Here is a 20,293-nt window from a genome sequence, read left to right as displayed (position 1 = left end):
GAGGTTTTTCTACTTCAGGTTCATTAGAAGCATGTGAAGTCCTATCATTTTTCTTTTTTCCTTTTCTTTTTAGATGGACAAGGTGCAGTGGTGTTGTTCCTTTGTGAGTCATGTTCAATTCTTTTTGGATGTCCCTCAGGATAAAGTAGTTCCTGAGTCATTGTACCTCCTCTAGTTGTAAGTCTAACAACAAAGTCATGTATTATTATTCATTTCATCTAGCAACTCTCTTTGAGATTTAGCAACTTGTTCTAACTGGGTTTTTACCATAGAAGCATGCTTTCCAACACCTCTAACATCATTTGAGATTCTAAATAACAAGTCACTCAAGCGAGCAATCATATCAGAATTGTATTTCAATTGTTTCATAACATTTGCATTGAAGTGATCTTGTTTTCTAATATAGTTTTCAAACTCATAAAGGCATTGGCTAGGGTGCATATTGTGAGGATTGTCATTATCATTGAATTTCATAAGAGAATTTACCTCTACCACCTTAGGTGGTGGTGGTTGTGTATTAAGCCCATGTATTTCTTGGATAGGAGGTAAATTTTTAACATCCTCGGCTTTAATACTTTTTTCCTTCATAGATTTCTTTGCCTCTTGCATATCTTCAGGATTGAGATATAATATACCCCCTCTTCTTTGGAGTGGGTTTAGCCAGTGGTTCAGGAAGAGTCCAATCATCATAATTTTTCAATATATTATTCAATAATTCTTCAGCTTGCCCAACAGTTCACTCCCTAAAAACACAACCAGCACAACTATCTAGGAAATCCCTAGAAGCATCAATTAATCCATTATAGAAGATATCAAGTATTTCTTTTTTCTTAATAGGATGAGTAGGAAAAGCATTAAGTAACTGGCAAAGCCTCCCCCAAGCTTGTGGGAGACTCTCTTGTTTAATTTGACCAAAGTTAAATATTTCCTGTAAAGCAGCTTATTTCTTATGAGCAGGGAAATATTTTTCAGAGAAGTAATAAATCATATCCTGGGGACTACGCACACAACCAGGAGCAAGAGTATGTACCAAGCTTTAGCATCACCCTTTAATGAGAAAGGAAATAATTTGAGAATAGAGTAATAGCGAGTCTTCTCATCATGAGTAAAAAGGGTGGCTATGTCATTCAACTTAGTAAGATGTGCCACAACAGTTTTAGTTTCACAACCACGGAAAGGATCAGATTCAACCAAAGTAATTAACTCTGGGTCAACAGAGAATTCATAATCCTTATCATCAATAAAGATTGGTGAACTAGCAAACTTAGGATCATATTTCATTCTAGCATTCAGAGAATTTTCTTTGTACATGCATAATAATTTCTCAAGATCATCCCTATCCCTAAAAGCAAGAATATCTCTAGTTGTCTCCTCATTCATAACATAATGTTTTGGTACCTTAGGTAATTCATATCTAGGAAGTCTAGTTCTAGCAGGTGTTTCAGGAGTTTCAGTTTCAAGCTCATCATCAGATTCAACGACATCATGTTGTATTACTCTGGCAATTTGTTCATCAAGAAAGTCACCCAGTGGCACATCATTATCATCAAGCAAGGTACTAGCATCATCATAAGAATCATTTATAGCAGAAGAAGCATCATCAATAACTTGCGACATATCAGGATTAATAGCATGTGGTGGTGTTGCAAGTTTACTTATAACAAAAGGTGAATCTAAAGCAAAACTGGATGGAAGTTCCTTACCTTCCCTCATCTTAGAGGGATAAATCTTAGTCCTGGCATCCTTCAGATTCTTCATAGTGATAAATTGATAATAATCCCAAGTGACTCAACAAATATAGCTATGCTCCCCGGCAACGACGCTAGAAAAGGGTCTTGATTACCCACAAGTATAGGGGCTCGCAACAGTTTTTGAGGGTAGAGTATTCAACCCAAATTTATAGATTTGACACAAGGGGAGCCAAGGAATATTTGAAGGTATTAGCAGCTGAGTTGTCAATTCAACCACACCTGGAGATTAATTATCTGCAACAACATGATCAGTAGCAAAGTAATATGATAGTTTCGATAATAGTGACGGTAAGTAGTTTTGTAGCTAGTGCAATAGTGATGGTAGTAGTAGTAACTTAGAAAGAACAATATAAGATAAATTTGTAGGCATTGGATCGTTGAATTGTTGGAGGATATTCATCATGAGACAGTTATAACCTAGGGCAATACGACACTAGATCTAGGTCATTAATATAATGTAGGCATGTATTCCGTAAATAGTCATACGTGCTTCTGGAAAGAACTTGCATGAAATCTTTTGCCGTACCCTCCCGTGGCAGCGGGGTCTTGATATATACTATGCAAATTTATTCTTGTAGACACGTGTTGGGCCTCCAAGCTCAGAGTTTTGTAGGATAGTAGCAATTTTCCCTCAAGTGGATGACCTAAGGTTTATCAATCTGTGGGAGGTGTAGGATGAAGATGGTCTCTCTCAAATGACCCTGCAATCAAATACAAGAAATCTCTTGTGTCCCCAACAAACCCAATACAGTGGCAATTTGTATAGGTGCACTAGTTTGGCGAAGAGATAGTGATACAAGTGTAATATGGATGGTAGAAATATATTTTTATAATCTGAATAAATAAAAACTGCAAGGTAGCAAATAGTAAACGGACACAAAAATGGTATTGCAATGCTTGAAAATGAGGCCTAGGATCCGTACTTTTGCTAGTGTAATATATCAAGAATGCTAATATAATTGGATAATATAACCATCCCTCACTACTGCAGGATGTTGCTAACGCGACACTACGATCAGAGACCCTTCAACGAAACTGTGTGCGATGCAATAATCACAAACGGTGGTGTAAAAGAACCATCAAAAAAGGTGCAGAACGTTTGCGATGGCGGAGCCATCAAACATGGTTCAAATTTTAGTTGCGTGTGCGATGCAGGGCATACGGTACAGTCCAATGAACTATTTGCGATGAAGCGGAACAAAAGAAACGGGCAACCTGATGAAGGCATGTGCGATATAGAGCATACGGTTCACTCGGATGAACTGTTTGTGATTAGGCAACACAAAAGAAACGGTCAGCCAGATCAAGGTGTGTGTGATTGAGGCCATACGCTTCAGAAGGATTAACTGTATGCAATTAGGCAACAAAACAGAAACGGGCCAGCCAGATCAAAGTGTCTGCGATTGATGGCATGCACTTCACATGGATGCACTGTTTGCGATTAGCCACAACAAACTGAAACAGTTAGATAGATCAACGTGTGTGCGCTAGACGGGCACCCGCATTCTAATTAAAAGAAGCGTGTGGGATGCTAATAACGAGCGCGCATGGTTGTTGGAACAAGACGTCTGCTAACATTGCCTATTGCGGTGCACCCTATGGTGCAAACGCCACGTACGCGGCCGAGAAGGCGTACGTGCCCACGTTACGCCTTCCGGGAATAGTGCCGCACTTATAACCGTCAGTAAATTTTGAGCATGCATACCGTCACATTCCAAATTGCAAACATGTTCACACCGATCAAAACCTAAACGGTTTTCCACTTAGGAGCGTAATACTACTCGGTTATAAATACTACTGCTCCAAGATGACTGCACATTCCTCCTCAACTCCTCATCCACAAAAACAAAGTCATTCATCATCGTTCCCTTTGCATCTGCCATGGCCAACATGAGTTCTGGGTCGAGAGATTACCACCAGGGAGATGCGAGCATGGAAGAGGAAGCACGAGAGATGTCCCGCCTCACCGCGAACGCAGCCGGCATGTACCGTCGTGCGGCCATAGAAGCACCAAGGTCCCACCGCGCTGCCGAAGCAGCACGCAGGTCCCGCCACGTCGTCGATGCGGCAGACTGGTCCCGCCACGTCGCGGAAGCAGAAGATATGTCCCGCCGTGCCACAAATGTAGCAGAGATGTCCTCCCGCATCGCGGCAGCCTGAGAAAATGCCTCGCGGGAAGGCGAGGACTCTTACAGGTGCATGCATGCGATCGTCCATAGCAAGTTGGATCAGATCTCCGGCTGGGCGAGGTTGGAGGAGGACATGAAAGCCTCTTTTGCCGCTGCCATCTGGCAACTAAATGAGAGCAATGCGAAGCTCCGGTCGAGCGTGGCCTGTTGAGGGAGAAGATCGTCAGAAGTGCAGAGCAGCAGGAGGAGACCACTTCCTTGTTGAAGAGCACCGGCGTCATCGTAAAGAAACTTATGGACGAGAATGTCATGCGGCGCATCGAGCGTAGAAGGCTGGTGGATGAATTAGTGGATGCTCTCAAGCAGCATCTTGAGGACAAGAAAGAGCTCATCGCCGCTGGCCACGGAGACTAGTTCCCACAGCCTGCAGCAACGTAGAGATCAGCAAGCCAGATCGTTTTCTTCCTTCTTCTTTTGCCCTTGTGTAGTTCGGGCATTGCCGCATGTGGCTTTTTTTAATCATGTTCCAAAATATGTAGGACAATTATTATCCACTGTCATCATCCTTATATTCATCATGCTTGCTATAAGTCACAATCGATGCTATATAGGTCTATCAGATATTACATCAAGATCCGTGCAAAACTTTCTTTTCAGATTTTCATATTTCTCTCTTAAATCTTAGTCTAGTGAGACATATAGCCACGCCGTAGAATAGGCACTCGGGCGCCATTAATGCAGACGTTGGGAGGGAGGTGCGCGGCGGGTAGCGATCAAATGGCTCTCCTCCTGATGAGCACGGGCAGGGGTCTGATCGCACGCCTCCCGTACTCAAATAGCTACCCCGCACGACACCTCCTCGCCAATAAAAAAGGGGACGTGTGGCGGCATGTAATTGGTAAGTAGAATGCCCACGGTGTCAATAATACTTGAGTTTCCGATTTGTAACGTGACATAACTTGTTCCAAAATGACTTTGTTGATTTTAAATGTGTGCGCCTTCGCAAATCGGACAGAAAAATTACCACAGCATGTTGGTTCCATGTCATGACACCATGCCAAGTTTCATGATTTTTAGGCGTGTTTTGGATTTATAGGAATTAAAAGATCAAGTTTCTCAATCTTTCCGGCCGAGCCACGATGCCGAGATATTTTCATTTCATTCCCATTTCTTTCATGGGACCTGGAAATTCACCCAAGGACACACATGTAATTTTTCAAACAACTTTGGTGCACTAGAGCTTGTGCTTGTAGTTCAAATTTTAATTATGCACATTAAATGCGCAAAAACTCAATTAATGTATAAAAAATGACAAACGAACCCGGAATAATTCCAATTTAGCACAATACTTCTATTTGGTCTAATCTACCCGTGTAAAACAATTAAGGCGGGAGAAGGTAGTGTACGTATGTCGTTTTGCACACGGAGGTGACACGTTCCCTCTCAGAACCACGAGCCTTCTTGAGGGAAGCTCTGGTTTGCAAGAAGCTTACACAAAAGCTTGTCCCAATTTGGGAAAAAAATTTACCGCAACATGTTGGTGCCATGTCATCTTACCATGCCAAGTTTCATGATTTTCAGGCGTGTTTTGGATTTACAGGAATTAAAAAACCAAGTTTCTCAATCTTTTCGGACGAGCCACGTCGCCCAGATGTTTGAATTCCATTCCCATTTCTTGCATGGGACCTATAAATTCACCCAAGGACACACATGTGATTTTTCAACCTACTTTGGGGCACTAGAGCATGTGCTTGTAGTTCAAATTTGAATTATGCACATTAAATGCACAGAAACTCAATTAATGTATAAAGATGCCAAACGAACCCGGAATAATTCCAAATTTTAGCACGATACTTCTATTTTGTCTGATCTGCATGGGTACAAAAATTAAGGCAGGAGAAGGCAGTGTACGTATCTCGTTTCGCACACGGAGGTGACACGTTCCCTCACGAAACCTCGAGCCTTATTTTGGGAAGCTCTGGTTTGCAAGAAGCTTACACCAAAGCTTGTCCCAATTCGGCCAAAAAAATTACCGCAGCATGTTGGTGCCATGTCATGACAGCATGCTAAGTTTCATGATTTCCAGGGGTGTTTTGGATTTACAGGAATTAAAAAACCAAGTTTCTCAATATTTCTGGCCGAGCCACGACGCCCAGATGTTTGAATTTCATTCCCATTTTTCCATGGGACCTATAAATTCACCAAAGGACACACATGTGATTTTCAAACAACTTTGGTGCGCTGGAGCATGTGCTTCTAGTTCAAATTTGAATTATGCACATTAAATGCGCAGAAACTCAGTTAATGTAAAAAAAGTCCAAACGAACCCGGAATAATTCCAAAATTTATCACAATACTTCTATTTGGTCTAATCTGCCTGTGTAAAAAATTATGGCGGGAGATGACAGTGTATGATAACCCACAAGTATAGGGGATCTCAATAGTTTCAAGGGTAGAGTGTTCAACCCAACTTTATTGATTCGACACAAGGGGAGCCAAAGAATATTCTCAAGTATTAGCAGTTGAGTTGTCAATTCAACCACACCTGAAAGACTTAATATCTGCAGCAAAGTATTTAGTAGCAAAGTAGTATGGAAGTAACGGAAATGGTGGCAAAAGTAACAGTAGTAGTTTTTGTAGCAATCGTAACGGTGGCAACGGAAAATTAACGAAGTATAGATCAATATGTGAAAAGCTCGTAGGCAATGGATCAATGATGGATAATTATGTCAGATGCAATTCCTCATGCAACGGTTATAACATAGGGTGACACAGAACTAGCTCCAGTTCATCAATGTAATGTAGGCATGTATTCCGGATATAGTCATACGTGCTTATGGAAAAGAACTTGCATGACTTCTTTTGTCCTATTGTCCCATGGCAGATGGGTCCTATTGGAAACTAAGGGATATTAAGGCCTCCTTTTAATAGAGTATCGGACCAAAGCATTAACACTTAGTGAATACGTGAACTCCTCAAACTACGGTCATCACCGGGAGTGGTCCCGATTATTATCACTTCGGGGTTACCAGATCATAACACATAGTAGGTGACTATTGACTTGCAAGATAGCATCAAGAACTCACATATATTCATGAAAACATAATAGGTTCAGATCTGAAATCATGGCACTCGGGCTCTAGTGACAAGCATTAAGAATAGCAAATTCATAGCAACATCAATCTTAGAACATAATGGATACTAGGGATCAAACCCAAACAAAACTAACTCGATTATATGGTAAATCTCATCCAAGCCATCACCGTCCAGCAAGCCTACGATGGCATTACTCATGCACGGCGGAGAACATCATGAAATTGGTGATGGAAGAAGGTTGATGATGACAATGGCGACGGATTCCCCTCTCCGGAGCCCCGAACGGACTCCAGATCAGCCCTCCCGATGATGATTAGGGCTTGGCAGCGGCTCCGTATTGTAAAAAGCGATGAATCCTTCTCTCTTATTTTTTTCTCCCAGAACGTGAATATATATAGGGGGATGCGCCCTGCACCCTCGTGGACAGGTGTTGGAAATATGAGCAATTTACCGAATGATTTTATTAACAGAAATACTAGATAAAGCATGACTAATATAGTAGAGATAAAACAAGTCATGCGTTTTGACAGAGAGAAGGTAAATAGCTTCTGTATATATGAACCGTAGCCTATCATATCTAAAGCATATAGTATAGCAAGTAGCATATATGAAGTAGAACATATCATGTGTAGGACAAGGACTAGAATAAGGAACTGCGGCAGAACCTTTAACAGGAAAGAGAAGAACACGTACGGGACAGCAGCAGCAGAAGCGCTGGACTTGGGGTCGGTGTCCTCGCCTGCCATGTCGTCGAGGAGGTCGTGGACGTCAGGGAAGAAGTCGTCGTCGGGGAAGTAGTCGTCGGTGACCGGATCGTCCGTGATGAAGCAGCCAGTAGTCGCGTTGAGCGCTCCCCAAAAACCATATCACCCTTCTCCCATACAGGACTCAAAACGTGCAGTTTCGGAGCCCTACTATCCCGACTTGCGGTGTGCACCGCAAGACGGGATGGGGAAGAATGTAGGAGCAGCGCAATGGTCGAAACTTTGTGGCGAGAGGAAGAAGAGCTTCTGTTGTGTCTCTCTAGAGAGGAGCGACCTCTCTTATATAGGCACAGGAGAAGGACGCGAAGAGGCTGCGGCAGGAGGTGAAGCAACGAAGGGAGACGAAGCGAACAGGTAGCGGCCGAAGAGGTGCGTCGTTCGAATTCAGTGCCCACTACAGAAAACGTTTCAACTCCCATGTGAGCTTTCGTATACCCATCGTGCGTGGCAAAAATTTAGATATCGGCTCGGCTCATTCCGTCAACCCGCAACCCGCGGCGCATCGTGACGAGGCGTGGCGTGGCGAGGCGGGCGGCGGAGGAGGAGCGCGCGTGGATATCCCTCTTGTTCTCATGCTCGTACAAGTGGGGAAAGAACCTCCCTTATAAGGAGGTCCAACTCCCACTAAACTAGCAATGCGGGACTAAACTTTAGTAGTATCCCTTGCCTTGCACAAATGGGCTAAGTGGGCCTCTAGGATTTATTAGGAATTTCTGAAATAGTTATTGGGCTGCCCAAAATAGACTAAATTCCAGCAATCCCCCACCAAATCCCAGAGGCACACAGAAATTTGCCTTTGGTTCCAAAACACTGTTTTATATACCGGTACTTCAGTGGCGACTGTTAAGTTGAACTTCCACCTAGAACTCTATGCTACACTAGTAAGCAGCTTGAACAGTGGACTGGGCCTTGAACTGCAAGTTTTCTGCGAATCTAGCTTCACATAAAGCCTTGACCGATACGTGGCTACCGTGGGTCTTTCCCGTGGATGGAGCTTATGCGTCATACTCCATGACCTTTCATGAGTTTACTAGAGAGAACCCTACTCTCATAGATTGCGACGTTTGACAATCGGACTCATATAGGTGTGTTCTTCAAAAGATGTTCTGCAGGATAACATCTCTGCTTAAATAAGCCACTTAGAACACATTAAAATATACATCAACCTGCCATGCAGATTAGGAGAGTATTGCATCTTCACAGAGTGGTATTGTGAATAGTAAGGATACTCTCTTCTCGGTTGACCAACAACTTTTCTTCAACATCTAATTCACGAGATCTCCGATCACAAAGAATAGGTTACCACTGTGAACAACTCATATTGTGGGTCTCGTACCCATCTCCCTCGATGCATTATCTATCACATTGCGTGATAGACCCTTGGTAAAAGGATCTGCCAGATTTTTAGACGTTTGGATATAATCCAACGCAATAACTCCGGAGTTTTTCATTTTCCTGACAGATTTTAACCTTCTCTGAATGTGTCTTGATGACTTCATGTTATCCTTTGAGCTGCTCATTTTCGTGATCACGGTTTGATTATCGCAGTTCATAAGGACACCCGGTACAGGTTTCTCAACAACCGGCAAGTCATTCAAGAGCCGGCGAAGCCAATCCGCTTCAACCGTAGCTGTATCTAGTGTTGTGAGTTCTGCTTCCATTGTTGACCTCGTTAAGATGGTCTGCTTGCAAGACTTCCAAGAAACAGCATCACCTCCATGAGTGAATACATAACCACTCGTGGCCTTTATCTCATCAGCATCTGAGATCCAGTTTGAGTCACTTTACCCTTCAAGCACCTTTGGATGCCCGGTGTAGTGAATTCCATAATTTGCAGTGCCTTTCAAATAACGCAAAACTCTCTCTAGAGCTTTCCAATGCACATCTCCTAGTTTTGAGACAAACCAACTCAGTTTGCTAACAGCAAAAGAGATGTTAGGTCTTGTAGCACTTGCTAAGTACATAAGCGAGCCAATAATCTAAAAATATTTCAATTGATCTCTAGCAATTCCTCGATTCTTTCGAAGTAACACACTCGCATCATATGGTGTTGGAGAGGGCTTGCAGTCACTATAGCCAAAGCGACTCAAGATCTTTTCCACATAGTGAGATTGAAGCAATGTAATCCCACCATCATCGTCTCTCAACTACTTTATGTTCAGAATCACATCAGCCACTCCTAAATCCTTCATCTCAAAACAATGAGATAGGAAATCCTTGACCTCCTGAATAACATTCAGATTTGTTCCAAAAATCAGTATGTCATCAACATACAAGCAATGGATAACTCCCTCGCCCCCACCATGGCGATAGTACACACATTTTTCAGCTTCGTTTTCAACAAAGCCTGCGGCTGTTAAAGTTCTTTCAAACTTCGCATGCCACTATTTGGGTGCTTGCTTGAGTCCGTACAAGGACTTTAGCAACTTGCACACTTTTCCTTCCTGACCATCTAGTACAAACCCATCTGGTTGTTCCATATAAATTTCCTCGTCCAACTCTCCATTTAGTAAAGCAATCTTAACATCCATTTGATGAACGAGAAGACCATGCGAGGCAGCTAGTGAAAGTAGAACTCGAATAGTGGTCAGTCGAGCCATAGGTGAGTAAGTATCAAAGAAGTCTTCACCTTCCTTTTGGGTATAACCCCATAGCCACGAGCCGAGCCTTGTACTTCTCAATAGTACCATCAGGCCTAAGCTTCTTCTTGAATACCCATTTGCATCCTATAGGTTTGCACCCATAAGGACGATCAGTTATCTCCCAGGTTTCATTCGCCAAGATGGAATCCATCTCGCTATGAACCGCTTCCTTACAGTAGTCAGCATCTTCAGATGCATAGGCCTCTGAAATAGAACTGGGAGTGTCATCTATGGGATATGCAAGAAAATCATTACCAAAAGACTTTGCAGTCCTCTGTCTATTGCTCCTAGTAGGAACTTCATTGTTCTCCTCCACAGGACTTTCAAAGTGTTCCATCGAAATGGCAGGTTCGGTAATTGTAACTGCTTCCTGATTCGATGAACTAGGCATCTCCTGATTAGATGAGGTAGCCATATCCTTCATGGGAAAGATATCTTCAAAGAAAGTCGCATCATTCGACTCCATGATCGTACCGACATGCATGTTAGGTACTACAGATTTTACAACCAAGAATCTATAGCCAATGCTATGAAAAGCATATCCCAGGAAAACACAATCCACAGTCTTTGGTCCAAGCTTCCGCTTCTTTGAAATTGGAGCATTGACTTTCACCAACCAACCCCATGTTCGCAGATAAGAGAGTTTTAACCTTTTCTTCTCCCATTCCTCGAATGGAGTTATCTCTTTGTTCTTTGTGGGGACTCGGTTCAAGACATGACATGCTGTCAATATCGCCTCCCCCCATCATACCTTGGAGAGACCTGATGTGTCTAACATGGCGTTAACCAAATCAGTTCGAGTATGGTTCTTTCTTTCGGCCACCCCATTTGACTGAGGTGAATAGGGAGGCGTCCTCTCATGGATTATACCATGTTCCGCACAAAAAGCATCAAATTCATTAGAAAAATACTCACCACCACGGTCGGACCTAAGCCTCTTGATTTTCCAATCAAGTTGGTTTTCCACTTCAGCTTTATAGATCTTGAAAAAGTTCAAAGCCTCATCCTTAGATTTCAGAAGATACACACGGCAGTATCTAGTGGAGTCATCAATTAACGTCATGAAATATTTCTTTCCACCTTTTGTCAACACACCATTCATTTCACATAGATCTGAATGTATGAGCTCTAGTGGAGCAAGATTTCTTATTTCCGCAGTCGAGGTTGTTTAGCTTGCACACACACTTGACTCTTAGATCCCTTGACGGTGATGAAACTAGGGATTAAGTTCAACTTCGCTAGTCGCGACATGCAACCAAAGTTAACATGACAAAGACGTGAATGACACACATTGGATTCAGTATTGTTGCAAATATGATTAACAACTTTATTGCAAATGTCTGATAAGGATAAACGAAACAAGCCTCCTAACTCATAGCCTTTACCAACAAAGGTTCCATACTTGGATATTACAAATTTATTCGACTCAAAGACAAGCTTGTAGCCATCTCTACATAGAAGAGATCCGCTAACAAGATTTTTATTGACGGAGGGGACATAATGCACGTTCTTCAGCCGCATGATCTTCCCCGAAGTAAACTTCAGATCGACCGTGCCAACACCATGAACAGAAGCACTTGAAGCATTGCCCATCAGCACGGTTGAAGTCCCTCCGGTCTGATAAGACAAAAACATGGAAATATCACCGCATACATGCACATTAGCACCCGTGTCAATCAACCAGTCAGGAGAATGACATACTGAAAGAATAGTGGGAAATATACCATACCCAGCATCCTTCATGTCAGTGTCTCCAATGGCAACATTAGCGGTCTTGCCGCCTTTCCCAGGATTATGCTTGTCATAGCGATTAGGGCAAATAGGAGCCCAATGATCAGGATCCCCACACACATGACAAGCACCTTACTTCTTGCCATTCTTCTTCTTGAAGTTTGTGTGTTGCACAACCTTGTTCTTCCCATCAAACATTGCTTTTCCATCAAACTTGCCCTTGTTCTTGAACTTGTGGGGCTGGAAGTTCTGCTTCTGTACCACATTGGCACTAGATCCTCCCTCAATACCTCGAGCACGTGTGTCTTTTGCTCTCGCCTTTTCTTCCACATCAAGAGTGCCAATGAGATCCGGGACGGAAAACTCCTACCTCTTATGCTTCAGCAAGGTAGCAAAGTTCCTCCATGAAGGAGGAAGCTTAGTGATGATACCTCCGGCAACAAACTTGTCCGGTAGCATACAACTGAAGTGCTCAAGTTCTCTAGCAAATGACTGTATCTCATGAGCTTGCTCAACCACGGAGTGCTCTTCAGTCATCCTGTAATCATAGAATTGCTCCATGATGTACAGCTCAGTGCCAGCATCCGAGACCCCAAACTTGGCCTCGAGTGCATCCCGCATATCTTTTCCATTATCAATTGACACATAAGCATCAACTATGTTCTCACCAAGAACACTCAAGGGAGCAGCCTTAAACAGAGTATCCATTTTCTGAAAAGCTTGTGCCTGTTGAGCATCAAGCTCTCCTTCAGATTTGCCGAGAGTGGCGTCATAGCAACTCATGGTTTGAAACCATAAGACTGCTCTCACGCGCCACCTCTTATAGTGGATACCCTCAAACATAGGAGGTCTCATGGAAGCAGCAAAACCACTTCGGGTAAATTGCCTATAGCAAGGTTTTTGGATTGTTGGAAATATGAGCAATTTACCAATTGATTTTATTAACAGAAATACTAGATAAAGCATGACTAATATAGTAGAGATAAAACAAGTCATGCGTTCTGATAGAGAGAAGGTAAATAGCTTCTGCATATATGAACCGTAGCCTATCATATCTAAAGCATACAGTATAGCAAGTAGCATATATGAAGTAGAACCTATCATGTGTAGGACAAGGAATAGAATAAGGAACTGCAGTAGAACCTTTAACAGGAAAGAGAAGAACACATACGGGACAGCAGCAGCAGAAGCGCTGGACTTGGGGTCGGTGTCCTCGCCTGCCATGTCGTCGAGGAGGTCGTGGACGTCGGGGAAGAAGTTGTCGTCGGGGAAGTAGTCGTCAGTGAACGGATCGTCCGTGATGAACCAGCCAGTAGTCGCGCTGAGCGCTCCCCAAAAACCTTATCACCCTTCTCTCGTACATGACTCAAAAGGTGCAGTTTCGGAGGCCTACTGTCCCGACCTGCGGTGCACACCGCAAGACGGGATGGGGAAGAACGTAGGAGCAGCGCAGTGGTCGGAACTTTGTGTCGAGAGGAAGAGGAGCTTCTGTTGTGTCTCTCTGGAGAGGAGCGACCTCTCTTATATAGGCACAGGAGAAGGACGCGAAGAGGCTACGGCAGGAGGTGAAGCAATGAAGGGAGACGAAGCGAACATGTAGCGGCCGAAGAGGTGCGCCATTCGAATTCAGTGTCCACTATAGAAAACATTTCAACTCCCACGTGACCTTTCGTATACCCATCGTGCATGGAAAAAATTTAGATATCGGCTCGGCTCATTCCCGCAACCCGCGGCGCGTCGTGACGAGGCGTGGCGTGGCGAGGCGGGCGGCGGAGGAGGAGTGCGCGTGGATATCCCTCTTATTCTCATGCTCGTACAAGTGGGGAAAGAACCTCCCTTATAAGGAGGTCCAACTCCCACTAAACTAGCAATGCGGGATTAAACTTTAGTAGTATCCCTTGCCTTGCACAAATGGGCTAAGTGGGCCTCTAGGATTTATTAGGAATTTCTAAAATAGTTATTGGGCTGCCCAAAATAGACTAAATTCCAGCACAGGGTGTGGGCCCCCTGATGCTAATTTTTTCGCCAGTATTTTTATTAATTCCAAAACGTGTCTTCGTGGATTTTTAGGTCATTCCGAGAACTTTTATTTTAGCACAAAAATAACACTATGGCAATTCTGCTAAAAACAGCGTCAGTCCGGGTTAGTTCCATTCAAATCATGCAAGTTAGAGTCCAAAACAAGGGCAAAAGTGTTTGGAAAAGTAGATATGTTGGAGATATATCAACTCCCCCAAGCTTAAACCCTTGCTTGTCCTCAAGCAATTCAGTTGATAAACTGAGAGTGGTAAAGAAAAACTTTGACAAACTCGGTTTGATATTGTTGTTGCAAACATGTAAATCCAGCATTCAAGTTTTTAGCAAAGATTATGAACTAACCATATTCACAATAACATTTAGGTCTCATGTTTACTCATATCAATGGCATAATCAACTAGCGAGCAATAATAATAAATCTCGGATGACAACACTTTCTCAAAACAATCATAACATGATATAACAAGATGGTATCTCACTAGCTCTTTCTGAGACCGCAAAACATAAATGTAGTGCACCCCTGAAGATCAAGGACTGACTAGACATTGTAATTCATGGTAAAAGAGATCATGTCATAGTCATACTCAATGTACATTAATAGCAATGCATGCGAATGACAGCGGTGCTCTCCAACTGGTGATTTTTAATAAGAGGATGATGACTCAACATAAAAGTAAATAGATAGGCCCTTCACAGAGGGAAGTAAGGATTTGCAGAGGTGCCAGAGCTCGAGTTTTGAAACAGAGATAAATAATATTTTGAGTGGTATACTTTCATTATCAACATAACAACCAAGAGATCTCGATATATTCCGTGCTACACACATTATAGGCGGTTCCCAAACAGAATGGTAAAGTTTATACTCCCCCACCACCAACAAACATCAATCCATGGCTTGTCTGAAACAACGGGTGCCTCCAACTAACAACAATCCTGGGGGAGTTTTGTTTGCAATTATTTTGATTTGAGCATGGTACTGGGCATCCCGGTTGCCAGCTATTTTGTCATGAGTGATGAGCGGTGTCCACTCATCGTGAGAATAACCCAGCTAGCATGGAAGATATAGACAACCCTAGTTGATACATGAGCTATTAGAGCATACAAAATAGAATTTCATTTGAAGGTTTAGAGTTTGGCACATACAAATTTACTTGGAACGGCAGGTAGATACCGCTTATAGGAAGGTATGGTGGACTCATGTGGAATAACTTTCGGGTTTATGGAAGTGGATGCACAAGCAGTATTCCAGCTTAGTACAAGTGAAGGCTAGAAAGAGACTAGGAAGCGACCAACTAGAGAGCGATAACAGTCATGAACATGCATTAAGATTAATCAACAATGAGTGCAAGCATGAGTAGGATATAAATCACCATGAACATTAATATCGTGGAGGCTATGTTAATTTTCTTTCAACTACATGCGTGAACATGTGCCAAGTCAAACCACTCGAATCATTCAAAGGAGGATACCACCCTATCATACCGCATAACAACCATTTTAATAGCATGTTGGCACACAAGGTAAACTATTATAAACTCCTAGCTAATTAAGCATGGCATGGGCAACTATAATCTCTAATTGTCATTGCAAACATGTTTCATTCATAATAGGCTGAATCAGGAACAGTGAACTAATCATATTTGCAAAAACAAGATAGGTCGAGTTCATACCAGCTTCTCTCATCTCAATCAGTCCATCATATATCGCCATTATTGCCTTTCACTCGCACGACCGAACGGTGTGGATAATAATAATAGTGCATGTGCATTAGACTAAGCTAGAATCTACATGCATTTAATACAAGGGAGAAGATAAGGTAATATGGGCTCCTGGTTAAAGCAACAATAATGCATATGAGAGCCACTCAACATTTTCATCATGGTCTTCTCCTCTCGACCCCCAAAGAACAAGAAAAGAAATAAAAGTAATTACACGGGAAAGCTCCCAACAAGCAAAAGAAGAATGAGAAATCTTTTTGGGTTTTCTTTTAGTTACTGCTACTACAGGCATGGAAGGTAAACTAGCTAAAAACTATAACTATTTTTTTGGTTTTTCTTACGGTTTTTTTGAACACATAAGAAGAAGGCTTAGCAAAGAAAATAAACTAGCATGGATGGTACAATGAAAAAGTATGAGCACGGATAACTAGAATGAGTGTGTGAACATGAATGTAATGTCGATGAGAAATACGTACTCCCCCAAGCTTAGGCTTTTGGCCTAAGTTTGTCTATGGCCACTGCTGGCCTGGTGGATATCCAAAGTTGTAGCTAGGGTCATACTGAGATGCAGCAGCTACTGCCTAGAGAGCTGCAGCTTGGAGGTGAGCAGCCTCCGTTCTCATCCCGTACTCGTTCGCCTCCTCCCTGGTTATAACATATCTCCTTTTTGCCTGGAAGTTAAAGAAAGTAGGAGCAGGGAGGGCAACATGGACAGTGCGCTGTCTGTAGAAGATTAGTCGATACTGGAGGAACAATTTGTTCCTCTCAAGAAACTGATGGCGAACCATAGCATTATAATCTAGGTAAGCAGGAGATGGCTTTATATCATTTCCATGTATGGGTACATTAAGATAATTAGCTACACGAGTTGCATAAATTCCACCAAAAAAATCTCCATATATATTGTTAAGATGCAACCTACATGCCACAATGGCCCTCGGGTTATATTGGTTATCTCCTAATACCGCACTTTTGAGGACACAAAGATCTAGAACGCACATGTGGCAGGCCTCATCTTTACCATTAATGCATCTACCAATAAAGAGAGCAAAATAATGTATGGAAGGGAAATGAATGCTCCCTGTGGTAGCTTCTGTGATTTCCCTAGATTCCCCCATAGTGATACTAGCAAGAAAGTCTTTGATAACCCACAAGTATAGGGGATCGCAACAGTTTTCAAGGGTAGAGTATTCAACCCAAATTTATTGATTCGACACAAGGGGAGCCAAAGAATATTCTCAAGTATTAGCAGCTGAGTTGTCAATTCAACCACACTTGGAAACTTAATATTTGCAGCAAAGTGTTTAGTAGCAAAGTAATATGATAGTAGTGGTAACGGTAGCAAAAGTAATGTTTTTGGTATTTTGTAGTGATGATAGAAATAGCAATGGAAAAGTAAATAAGTGAAGAACGATATGTGGAAAGCTCGTAGGCAATGGATCAGTGGTGGAGAATTATGCCGGATGCGGTTCGTCATCTAACAGTCATAACCTAGGGTGACACAGAACTAGCTCCAGTTCATCAATGTAATGCAGGCATGTATTCCGAATATAGTCATACATGCTTTTGGAAAAGAACTTGCATGACATCTTTTGTCCTACCCTCCCGTGGCAGCGGGGTCCTTACGGAAACTAAGGGATATTAAGGCCTCCTTTTAATAGAGTACCGGAACAAAGCATTAACACATAGTGAATACATGAACTCCTCAAACTACGGTCATCACCGGTAACTATCCCGATTATTGTCACTTCAGGGTTAACGGATCATAACACATAATAGGTGACTATAGACTTGCAAGATAGGATCAAGAACTCTCATATATTGATGAAAACATAATAGGTTCAGATTTGAAATCATGGCACTCGGGCCCTAGTGACAAGCATTAAGCATAGCAAAGTCATAGCAACATCAATCTCAGAACATAATGGATACTAGGGATCAAACCCTAACAAAACTAACTCGATTACATGATATATCTCATCCAACCCATCACCGTCCAACAAGCCTACAATGGAATTAATCCCACACGGCGGTGAGCATCATGAAATTGGTGATGGAGGATGGTTGATGACGATGATGGCGACGGATTCCCCTCTCCAGAGCCCCGAATGGACTCCAGATCAGCCCTCCCGAGAGGTTTTAGGGCTTGGCGGCGGCTCCGTACCGTAAAATGCGATGAATTCTTCTCTCTAATTTTTTTCTCCTCGAAAGCAAATATATAGAGTTGGTCTTGAGGTCGGAGGAGCTCCAGGGGGCCCACGAGGTAGGGGGGCACGCCCCCACCCTTGTGGACAGGTGGTGGGCCCCCTGGTCTTCATCTTTTGCAGGTATTTTTTATATTTTCTGAATAGATGTTCCATGAAGTTTCAGGTCATTCCGAGAACTTTTGTTTCTGCACATATATAACACCATGGTAATTCTGCTGAAAACAGCGTCAGTCCGGGTTAGTTCCATTCAAATCATGCAAATTAGAGTCCAAAACAAGGGCAAAAGTGTTTGGAAAAGTAGATACGACGGAGACATATCAGTCTTCATATTCAAATTTGCGAGGTTCATTAACATTGCCCCACTGTTGGAGTTTACAAGCAGTATTAAAATCTTCTAAGTCCATGTTATATGATTTATCATAAAGATCAAATAAAACAGCGTGAGAATTGCGCGAGGATGTAAATTTGAATATGAAGATCAGCATTCTCTGACACTTTCCTCAAGATCAGCATTACACATATACACGTCAAATTCATACTTGATGCCTGCCTAGACTATAAACTCCTCTGACGGCCATTCACAAGGCCGCACTTGAGCTTCCCTCGGTGGTTCATCGTCCGGCTCACGTATCACGAGCCTTGGTCCTTGCTTCCTTGAGGAAACACCTTGGTACATTTTCCTAAACATTTTCTTTCTCGAAGAACAATCTCCCCAAACAATTTTGTGAATGGAGCTTTGAGCAAGGAGAATGAAAATGGCATCAAGATGAGCTAGAACGCGGGTTTGAGCTATGGGAGGATTTTTGTGGAGGAAGACGAAGCGAGTTGGTGCTGGAATAAGTGGAGGGGTTCCACATGGGGTCCACGAGGCAGGGGCGTGCCCCAGGGGGATGGGGGCGCCCTACACCCTCATGGCCAAATGGTGGGCCCCCTGGTGTGTTCTCAGTGCCAGTAATTCTGAAATATTCTACAAAAATCATATTTCATTTTCAGGACATTTGGAGAACTTTTATTTTCGGGGTATTTTTATTGCAAGGATAATTTTGAAAACAGACAGAAATACTATTTTTGCTTTATTTAATCTAAATAACAGAAAGTAAAAGGAGGGTACAGAGATTTGTGATTTCTAACTTTATCCATCTCGTTCTCATCAAAAGGAATCCACTAACAAGGTAGATCAAGTCTTGTTAGCAAACTCTTTCTGAGTAACATGAAACCGTAGAATTTTTGAATAACACTTGGTTACCTCAACAGGGACGTGCATGTTCCCAACAATAAGAATATCATATTTCTTCTTGACAGTAGGAAGAGGGAATTCAAAACCTCCCATTGTAATCCTTGAAAATTTTCCAATAGAATTAATACTACGGACTTGAGGTTGTTTCCTCGGAAAGTGTACCGTATGCTCATAACATTAACATCAAAAGTGACATTTCCTTTGTTGCAATCAATAATAGCCCCTGCAGTATTCAAAAAGGGTCTACCAAGGATAATCGACATACTATCGTCCTCGGGAATATCAAGAATAACAAAGTCCGTTAAAATAGTAACGTTTGCAACCACAACAGGCACATCCTCACAGATACGGACAGGTATAGCAGTTGATTTATCGACCATTTGCAAAGATATTTCAGTAGGTGTCAACTTATTCAAATCAAGTCTACGATATAAAGTGAGAGGCATAACACTAACACTGGCTCCAAGATCACATAAAGCAGTTTTAACATAGTTTCTTTTAATAGAGCATGGTATACTGGGTACTCCTGGATCTCCATGTTTCTTTGGTATTTCACCCTCAAAATTATAATTAGCAAGCATGGTGGAAATTTCAGCTTCCGGTATCTTTCTTTTATTAGTAACAATATCTTTCATATACTTAGCATAAGGATTCATTTTAAGCATATCAGTCAAACACATACGCAAAAGGATAGGTCTAATCATTTCAGCAAAGCGCTCAAAATCCTCATCATCCTTTTTCTTGGATGGTTTAGGAGGAAAAGGAATGGATTTCTGAACCCATGGTTCTCTTTCTTTACCGTGCTTCCTAGCAATGAAGTCTCTCTTATCATAACATTGATTCTTTGATTATGGGTAAACAAGATCAACAGCAGGTTCAACCTCTACATCATTGTTATTGCTAGGTCGAGCATCATCATGAACATCATCATTAACATTATCACTAGGATCATGTTCATTACCAGATTCTGTTTCAGCATCA

Source organism: Triticum urartu, chromosome 4 (assembly GCF_003073215.2).
Source record: "Triticum urartu cultivar G1812 chromosome 4, Tu2.1, whole genome shotgun sequence".
Taxonomy (NCBI): Eukaryota; Viridiplantae; Streptophyta; class Magnoliopsida; order Poales; family Poaceae; genus Triticum; species Triticum urartu.
Note: the sequence above shows the minus strand (reverse complement) of the source record.